The following is a 10,620-nucleotide window of genomic DNA, read 5'->3' on the forward strand; positions in this document are numbered from 1 at the left end:
AGAGTTATGTCTCGTGTCTGTCTGCTTGTCCTGTGGGAACTTTTGAGGGCTTTGGTTTGGTTTTCACCTGATGTGAAGACTCTACCTAGATCTATTAAGTTGGATTTGTGGGTGTGGGCTAATAACTATTTTCTGAAAAGCATGTCCTCTGTGATTCAGAATGCTGCTCTTCAGCTGACAGGAAGGCCAGTGAAGAGTAGCAATCTGTGTGCTTTTAACGACAGTGTAATTTTGTAAAACTCTGTCTCCATTGCTTTCTGACTTCATTTTTGTACTGTGTTTAGGAGGGCTGTTATTATCCTAGATAAAGAAATAGAAACTTTGAGAGCTTACGTGGCCTGCGCAGAGTCTCACAATCATGATAGAGAAAGCAGACCTGCCGCCCCCATCCCTCAGTGTTTGGGATTCTTTCTCTGGTTTACTGTTACTGTCTAATGAAGCACCCCCAAATCTAGTGGTAGTAAACTTTTACACAGTCTCATTATGCTCATGGGTTCTGTGGGTCAGGGCATCAGGCACAGTGGAAAAAGCTTGTCTGCCCTGCAGGGTCAGGGCCCTCAGGTGAGAAGACCGGAACAGGTGGGGAAGGACTCAAATGCCCAGGGGTTGGCACCATCTGGAGGCCTCCAGCCCCCAAGGCTGAGGGTTCGGGGGGGACTGACCACTGCTGCTCCTGTTCATGAGCTTTTTAGCCTTGAGTTCCTCACAGCATGGTGTTAGCTTCTAGGAGGGAGCTTCCCAAGAGCAAGGGTACTGAGAAAGCCAGGCAGAAGCTGTATTTTCCTTTCCTACCTACCTCTGTCCAACTGGTTGTGCCCAACTCACTCAGGCCAGCCCAGGTTCAAGGGCAGGGGAATTGCATTCTACCTAATCTGGGGGGAGTGGCATGGTCCCATTGTGGGAGCTCTTCTCTTTGGAAAGTACATTCTGTCACAGTTTTCAAATTTTCTCCCAGTAATGATACCATTCTGAGTCATGTGAGTATGAAAAGGAATTTAGTTTAGAAGTTATTTTCACCAGGAGCACCCGTCTGTCGCTTATCTGAATATAGATGCGTCCTATCATGTCACATTCCCATACCCATGACCGACATAACTGATCAATCGTAGCGCTATTCTACTAAGCTCAGATGGGGCTCCAGAAACCTCAAGAGGATACACCAGACAGGAAATATTCAGCAATGGCAGGGGGGGTATGAATGAAAACTTATTTGCTACTTGGGAATATTCTTACTTTCTTACTTTTACAATGTCTAACTAACACCTCATATAGGGTGTGAAAGCCTATTTGAAAATAGACCAGGGGTGCCTGGGTGGCTCAGTAGGTTAAAGCCTCTGCCTTCAGCTCAGGTCATGATCCTAGGGTTCTGAGATCAAGCCCTGCGTCGGGCTCTCCGCTCTGGGGAGCCTGCTTCCTCCTCCCTCTCTCTCTCTCTGCCTGCCACTCTGCCTATTTGTGATCTCTGACAAATAAATAAATAAAATCTTAAAAAAAAAAAAAAGAAAATAGACCATTCAGTCTGTAAACTGATGAAAAATGTGTGCACAGTATGGAGAAAATCAGTGATAACTCGTAAATAAATCACCATTGATTTCAGAAACAGCATGAAACATTAATAAAATGATTTTACTGGTATTTTTAAACTCAGAAGTGAACTGGAGGTTGATTTCACTATCTGAAGGTCACCGTCCCAGCTTTCAACACTTTGGTTCTTTCCACCTGCCACTTTTGCTTCCTTGGCTGTAACAGTCACTTATATCTCACTTCATGACTCCTAAAGCTTGTATAGCACTTTTCAGAGCCCTTCCACTCACTGTCTCATTTAATCTTCACAACTGTCCTGTGCAATAGATTTGCAGTAAACATGACATTTAGTGATCAGATTCTCTGCCCCAAAGCATACAAATTCCTACTACTGGGGCTCCTGAGTGGCTTAATCAGTTAAGCATCTGCCTTTGACTCAGGTAGTGATCCTGGGGTCCTGGGATGGAACCCCTCATCTGGCTCCCTGCTCAGTAGAAAGCTTGCCTCTCCCTCTCCCTTTGCCCTCCACCCCCACTCACGCTTGCTATCTCTCACTCTTGCTTTCTATCTCAAATAAATAAATAAAATCTTTTAAAAATTACTATTACTACTAACATATATTGATCACCTTATTAAATGACAAATTGTAGATAAATTGACTAATGGTAGGTACCAGATACCTTTAATCACTTGATATACACCTGGTCATTTAATCCATATCACAACCCTAAGGATGGGAATTATTCACTCCATCTTACAGATGAGGAAATGGAAGCTGTTCAAGAGTCAGTAATTTGCCTAAGGTTGAAATTACCAAATGGTGGAACTGAGATTTGAACCTGAGTTGGTCAGACTATAAAGTCCAAGTAAAATGCTAGAAGCAAGGCCTCTCTTACTTCCATTGGGAAATAATTTTTTTTCAGATCTAATTTTTTGGAATGATTTTGGCAAGAAAATGGATAATAAAATTTGATGTATACTTTTTTTTTTAAAGATTTTATTTATTTATTTGCCAGAGAGAGAGAGAGAGAACAGGCAGGCAGAGTGGCAGCAGAGGCAGAGGGAGAAGCAGGCTCCCCGCCGAGCAATGTCCTCCTCTTCTCCTTCTTCTTCTTCTTCTTCTTCTTCTTCTTCTTCTTCTTCTTCTTCTTCTTCTTCTTCCTCTTCTTCTTCTTCTTCTTCCTCTTCTTCTTCTTCTTCTTCCTCTTCTTCTTCCTCTTCTTTCTTCCTCTTCTTCTTCTTCTTCTTCTTCTTCTCCTTCTCCTTCTCCTTCTCCTTCTCCTTCTCCTTCTTCTTTTGGTGGGATGGGTGGGAAGAAGACCTGACAACAGTGACCAGGGATTCCCACTCCACTGCCCAGTATGACTCTGACCCAGAGTGACCCACAGTGAGCATTTGGGGGAGAGTGGCTCTGTGGGATAATGACCACCATCACTCCTGCCCTGCAGTCAAAGACTGTCCTGACTTCCAGAGCAAGGGGACAATGTTCAGCCCAGCTGGCCCCTCTCTAGCCTCCCTTTCCAGCTTTATCTCCAATCACAATCCACTTCTTCACCTTCCATCTTCATAGTTCCCCAAATACCTCATACTTTTCCACATTGGGCTGACCTTGCACATGCTGCAACATCTGTTGGAAAATGTTTCCTCCTATCAATGTGTTGTCTGTGGTGCCCTATTCCTCTTCTAAGAAAAACTAGCTTCTGCTAGGAGGGAAGATAGGGCCATGCTTTGTACTGTGAGCCACCATTACATTTCCTGGCTACAGCTGATTAGACCAAGGGTAAACCCCTGACTCAATGGCAGCCAATCCACTCGTTAGCAACCTGTCACCTATAATCTACGGCTTGGTTCAAAAGGATGAGCTGGAATAATCAGGCTTTCTGTTGGAAATGTGAGGTAAAACAGGAATAAATTTGCTGGATTTGCCTTGTCAGGAGTAAGACTTTCTCCTCTGGATACCTCCTTACAGTAGTGTTTTGGGGAGAAAAATGGATCTTGCATTATATTCCCAGCGACTGGTTTAACGCCTGGTGCATAGTAGGGAATTGGTAAATGTATAGTGAATCCATAAACTCAGGCAAGAAAAATTAACAGATTTTTTATCATTTCAATGCAATTTAAATCTGGCTCTGACCCTTATTCCAGTAGGTTGCCAGGATTTTTTTTTTTTTAATAATTGGACAGTTTCTGTGTGATTTTTATTCCCATTTTCTACATGAAAAAGCAGAGGTGCAGAGAATTTAGGTAACTTGCTCAAGGTCACAGTTATAATAAGTGACAGATCTCAGATGAAAGGCAGTAAGTCAAATCCCTGCTCTTAATCACTACCTCTCAGATTTCCTCTCCATTGTGATATACCAATGAATGAATAAAACAGTCTTCTGACCTACTACTCCTTTCCTCCATCACTTGGTTCCTCTCTTTCTCATGTTTCTTCAGCACTTATTTCATTCATATTTAATCTATCCACACCTTTTGCAGAGAACTTCCTGTAGTGTAATAATTAGGGCTAATGATGGGTACTTGCCTTATGCCAAGTACTATTCAGGGAATGCAGAGAAAAATGGACTAAATGTGGCTGAAATTTATATACTTTGAAACACTAATTTGGGGTGCTGTTGGTTTGAGAAGGGATTCTTTCTTTAAAGCCCAGATGCTTTCCTCTTTTTGAAAAATTTAACTTCAGACTACAATTTTCCAGATCATCAAGTCAAGCCTTTGCGTGCTTTCCTTTGAAAGTTGGGGCTTAAGTTACGGAGTGGTATAGGTTCCAAATACTCCTGGATATTTCCTGTAAATCACGTGAAGTGTGATGTTATGTACCTAAGCAGTATGTTTATGAAAGTCTTTTTTTTTTTTTTAATGGATCTTTCTCTTGTCATTCTCTGCTTGGCGATTTGGAATTATTTTGTAATACAGCACATTAATACCACACTAGTAAAGAGGCTTCTGGTCCAAATGGTGACGTAGGAAGACCCGGAATTCACGTTCTCCGCAGACACACCAAATCTATAGTACTGAAAAAGCAGTGCCTTCTGAAGAACCAGGGGTTGACTGAGCAGCTTTTGCCCAACAGAAGACCACACAGGAAACAGCAAGAGGGATAGAAGGAGGCATGGTAATGAAGGGAACCCCTACATCCCTACGTACCCCCCCCAAATGCCATGAACTGCCATGGGGAGGGATAATACTGAACAATTACGAGCAGATTTGTCTGCCCTGGAGAACAGGAAGAAAGCCATGGTTTAAAAGGGCAACTGGAGTAGAGGGGTGCCTGGGTGGTTCAGTAGGTTAAGGCCTATGATCTCAGGGTCTTGGGATCGAGCTCCGTATGGGGTTCCCTTCTCAGTGGGGAGCCTGCTTCTCCCTTTCCCTCTGCCCCTACCTCCCACCTCATGTTCTCTCTCTCTCAAATAAATAAATGAAGTCTTTCAAAGGGCAGCTAGAATATCAAGGTACCATCTCTAGAATCTGCCAAAAGCCAAGGGATCTGCTAGAATTCTCTCTGGGTCAGAGGGGCTGTCAAGTGCCATGGTTTACATCCCCCCCTTTACCTTGATAGGTGGGAGTAGGGACTGGGCACCGTAGCCAGCTTGCCTCCTCAGGGCACCCCTTTGGTGCTCGCTGTAGCTCTAACCATCTTGCCAAATGACACAGGTACAAAGAAACCTGAACACTCCAGACCAACACCATTTCAGTTCCAGACAGCTTTCCAGGGCCTCCTTGGAGCAGGGTGCTGTGGGACCTCCTGGCTCATGCCTGTTCCAACTGCCCTTCTAAGGCTCCCCCTGTGTAGAGCACCCTGGGAACGCCCAGCCCATACCTGCCTTGGTTCCAGCCATCTTGTTGGTGTGTCCCCTGCTTGGATCCCCTGGGGTACCTCGCTTGCACCCATTTTGGCTTCAGCTCTCCTGCCAAGACACTCTTTCCACTGAGAGCCCCGAGACCATTCAGGTTCACCCCCACTTTAGCCCCAGCTACTTCACAAGGGCAGTCCCAGCATGGAGTGCCCCAAGACTCCCAGCCCACTCCAGCCACAGTGTCAGCCACCAGGCATGCAGTCTACACTGGGGACCATGCACAAGACCAGTCCTTCAAGTTTATGAGAAGGAGCTGTTCTGCCTATCTCATAGAAACAAACACAGAAAATTAAGCAAAATGAGGAGACAGAATATACTCCAAATAAAGTACAAGACAAAATCTAGATGAAACCGAGATAAGCAATATTCCTGACAAAGACTTTTAAAGCAATGATCATAAAGATGCTCACTGGATGGGAGAGAGAAATGGAAAAACTCAAGAGTTTCAACAAAGAGAAAACATTAAAAAGCATCCATCAGAGTTAAAGAATACACTAACTGAAATGAGAAGTCCACTAGAGGAGCTCAACCATAGATTAGTGGTTGCAGAAGCACAGATCAGTGATCTGGGAGACAGGGTGATGGAAAGCACACAAGCTGAACAGCAAAAAGAGAAAAAGATTTTTTAAAAATGAGGATAGTTTGGGGATCTATCAAGTAAACATCTATTGATAGCATTGAATAAAAAAACATTCACATTATAGGGATCCCAGAAGGAAAACAGAAAGAGAAAGGGGCAGAAAATTTAAAGAAATAATAGCTGAAAACTTCCCTGAGGTGGAACCAGATGAACCCAAGGAGGTTCCTACCATGACCCCCAATAATTAAAATATTAAAACTTAAAGAATTTTAAAACCAGCGAGAGGGAAGTAGACAGTTACGTACAAGGGAATCCCCCCATAAGACTATCAGCTGATGTTTCAGCAGGAACTTTGCAGGCCAGATGGGACTGGTGTGATACATTCAAGGGTTGAAAGAATACTCCACCTGGCAATGCTATCGTTCTAAGTTGAAGGAGGGAGAAAGAGCCTTCCAGACACACAAAAGTTAAAGGAGTTCATCACCACTAAACTGGCCTTAGGAGAAATATTAAAGGGACTTCTTTAAGTGGGAAATAGAAGGCCACGATTAGAACTGAGAAAATTATGAATTAAAAGATGTAAAATCTGTCAATATACACATCAAATGTGGAGGAGGGGAGTAAAGTTCTTTTAGAATGTGTTCAAACTTAAGTGACCATCGACTTAATAGAGACTGCTGTACGCTTCGTATGTTATATTAAACTCATGATAACCACAGACCCCAAACTTATAATAGAGACACAAAAAATAAAGAGAATGAAAGCCAACCATAACACAACAGAAAGTCATCAATCACAAGGAAAGAGAGCAAGGGAAGAAGAAAGGAACACAGAATAATTACAAAATTAACCAGAAAACAATGAACAAAATGACAAGTACATAGCTGTCAATAGTTGCTTCAAATGCTCCTTAGGTCTAAATGCTCCTTAGAGACATAGAGTGGGAGAATGGATTAAAAAAACTAACACCCATCTACATGCCTTGTTTCACATGTAAAAGTACATACAGACTGGAAGGGAAAGGTTGGAGAAGGATAGATACCTCATTCCTGCAGAATGATAAAATTGCACTGATAACAAGGCAGTGTGGTGAGTGAGATCTTCTCCTCCGTGCTCCATTAGAGGATTCTTATTAATCCCTTTGCACTGATGAGGAAACTGAGGCCCAGAGAGGTTGTAAAACTTATCCAAGTTCCAGTAGCTGAAAGTGGCAGTCAGACTCCAGGGTGCTATTGTAAAAAATTGAGTGATAACTCCTATCCCATGAAAGTAGAGTGTATAACTTGTAGAGTGTATAACTCATCGGTTTCTAGTGTATTCACCAGGTTGTGCAGAGTGTGCAACCATTACCACTGTCCAATTCCAGAACACCTTCTTTACCTCCAGAAAAAACCTGGTACCTCTTAGCAATCTCTCCCCATTCCCCATTCCCTCCAGCTCCTTGCAACCACAAATCACAAATCTCCTTCCTGTTTCTGTGGATTTTTCTCATCTGAGAATTTCATATAAATAGAACTGTATGATATGTAACCTTTGTGTCCTTGAAGCTCTTAACACAAGCAAATACCCCTAGACCGGGTTAACTTAATTTGCTTAACACAAGCAAATACCCCTAGCTTCTCCAATGTGAAGGCTGTTTTGTTTGTGTTTGTCCTCACAGTGCTCTGAATCCACTGTACTTTTGAATGAATGATTGAATGCACAAATGAATTATGAAGCAAATATATGTAGACACTAAATAAACGCAGAGTCTGAATTTTGCCAAGTGCCCGCTATGGGCATGGCACGAGGCTAAGTACTTTGCAAAGGTGACCTCACCCATATAACACCCTCGTGAGATGAGTACTATAATATGCCCATTTTACAGATGGGAAACATAAAGAGGTTAAATAAATAAATAAATAAATAAATAAATAAAAAGTAACTTGCCCCAAGTCCTAGATACTGGATGGTAGAGCCAGACTTTGAACTCCTATTCCTGGTATTTGAGTCTGTATTTCTAAATTGTAAGGAAAGTCCTTTAGAAATAGTCTAACCTCCTCTGTCTGCGCAAGAAAATGGAGGTCTAGGATACATTTGCATTTACCTAGGGAGCCTATACCATGTGCCAGCCACTTCACTACATTGAAAGCCATACGGTACTCAAGAACAAAGGTAAACTCAACAATGGCAATGCCCTGCAGCAGGCACTGTGTCAGGGGTTCATGTGCAGTGAGGGCTGCAGGAATGGCGGGCTCAAGGCACCTATGCAGGGAGCACAGCCCAGGGCCTGAGCCAACCTTCCTGTCCTCTGCTGTCAGCAAAGCACATCTCCAAGTGTGAGCTCACGCAGCTCATTAACACCACCCTCGACACCCTCCTGAACACCCTCAACATGCCTAGGGAGGGTGCTTCCACTTGGTTCTTTTCCTGGCCTGTGAGGGCCCGGGTAGAGAATCCTGCCCTGGCAACAGCTGTGAAGGCCCTGCCTTTGTCTCTCAGGGAAATGGGCAGGCAGCCCTTTGCTCCCCACTGCAGGGCAGGGTGGAGCTGCCAACCAGCTCCCTTCGTGTTTCGGGCCTGCTCTATGGCTCTTCTCTCACAAAGACGGCTATGTTGGATCTGTTTTTCTAAGTCAGATAGTTATTCGATTTCCACCTCAGAACTCAGTGCCAGCATTCCACGTAGCCAGCCTCACTGCCACAGGCTGTGGTGTAAGAAGGAATTTGGGTTCCCAGAGCACGGTCAGAGATTACACTCCTCAATTCAGGTGGGTGGGGTCAGGAGAGGCTTCCCACACCCACTATCTAACGCGTGCCAGGCTTGGGCGTGACCGGGGATGGGGCTCTGGTGTCGGGAGAAGCCCAGGCTCCACCGGGCCATGCCACCTCCACGAGATGCCGCAGGCCGGGATGAAGACCAACCCAGAGCTTGCCCCTGATCCTCTTCTCTTTTTCCCCTGTTCTCTCTGTGGAGGGGCAGGGAAAATGACCCCCCCCCATGCATGTGGGGTCCCGCCAAGATGTAGCATCCCAACACTAGGCTGGGTCTAAGAGGCAGAGACAAATTGGTCCCTGGGGTCAACCAGGGGCCTTGTAACTAATGGAACCACATTCCCTTACTATGTTGAGAGGGAGGTAGAAGTTCCCAGCCAGAGAAGTGATGTAAATATCAGGGCTCTAGCCAACACAGTTCAGGACACAGGTAGAAAGAGGAATCTTGAGGACAGAGACTAGGAAGGTCAGAAGCAGTTTGGGAAGGGGTCAGGAATGCCCTTGTGGCCAGTAGCCAGTTGAAGGTCTGTGTGGACATCATGGGGGAAAAGAGATGGCTGAAAACCTTAGTGTGGGAGTGTGTGAGCATATGCTCAGTGAGACTTTCCTCTGGATGCATCCTGGATTGAGGGTCTCAAGTGAACTTCTGTGCTCTCCCAGGTACCCCCAAGGGTGTGACTAATCTAGAACCCTTTTTAAAGTTGTTGACTCTAGGGCCATGTAAGTGGAATGAATTTCAACCCCAAGCCCATGAGAAAACTCATGTCTCAAAGGGGATGGCTTTTTTTTTTTTTTTTTTTTTTTAAAGAGAGAGAGCACAAGCAGGGAGAGTGGCATCCAGAGGGAGAGGGAGAAGCAGACTCCCTGGGACTCGATCCCAGGACCCCAAGATCATGACCTGAACTGAAGTCAGATGCTTCACCGACTGAGCCATCCAGGTGCCCCTCAAAGGGGATGGCTTTTTTTCATCCACAGACTAGGCCAAGATACAAACGCTTTCTTGTTATCTCTCTGTGGCAATGGGTGCATTTTTGTCCTTGTCCATTATGTCACCATTCACTGAAGTGCCCAGCTTTATGTGTGGTGTGGGTATGGGGGAAGAAGGTTCTCAGATCTAATAGCCATCCATGTAGGCCCAAGGCCACCTTTCTTTTCCTCACATGGCTATTAAAATGTAGGTCTCTTGATTACCTGAGATCAGTAGAACTTTCCTGGGGCGCTGTAGCTTCAACTACTTACCCAACCCAGTTTTCCAGTTCTCTCTTTGTTTTTACCCCATGAGGATTTCTCATACTTTCTTGCAAGTTCTGTTGTGCATTTAAAAGGATCTTTGCTATGTTTTTTTGAGCATTTCTAGATAACTTCAAGGCAGTTGGGAAGTGTTTCAGTTTGCTTAGAATCTGAAGTCCTTTTTGCTTCTGCCCTTGTCCCTTCCATTTCAATCTAGCCAGTGTGGTCATTAAAAAATAAATAAATAAATAAATAACCATTATCTTGTTTTTCATTTGCGTACAACTCTTCAATAGTTTCTCATAGCTTTCTGCAAATTATGATGTTGTTTTGTCAATGTTTTTGTATATCCCACAGTCTTCCCCATTTCTCTTCTATAATCAAGAACCACTTTTCCATGGGGGAACTTCTTCCATATTCCATATGGCCCTGGGGCTGTCAGGCATGGTGCCTCCCCTTCTTTCTTTATCCTCCACCTCTGTTCTAGCTACAGTTTTAGGAACACAGCCCAGGTTTGGCCAATCATTGTAAGGCATCCCCATGGACATAGTGACTGGCCTAAAGGGTAGGCATGTGACCCAAGCTGGGCCAATCAGAGTCTTGTCCTGATTTTATTTTCTAAATGGAGATAGAGAAGTAACCTTCTCTTCCTTTTGGACCATAGGGTTGTGAA

This window comes from Lontra canadensis, unplaced genomic scaffold (genome assembly GCF_010015895.1).
Source record: "Lontra canadensis isolate GAN:19392208 unplaced genomic scaffold, GSC_riverotter_1.0 scaffold158, whole genome shotgun sequence".
In the NCBI taxonomy this organism is placed as follows: Eukaryota; Metazoa; Chordata; class Mammalia; order Carnivora; family Mustelidae; genus Lontra; species Lontra canadensis.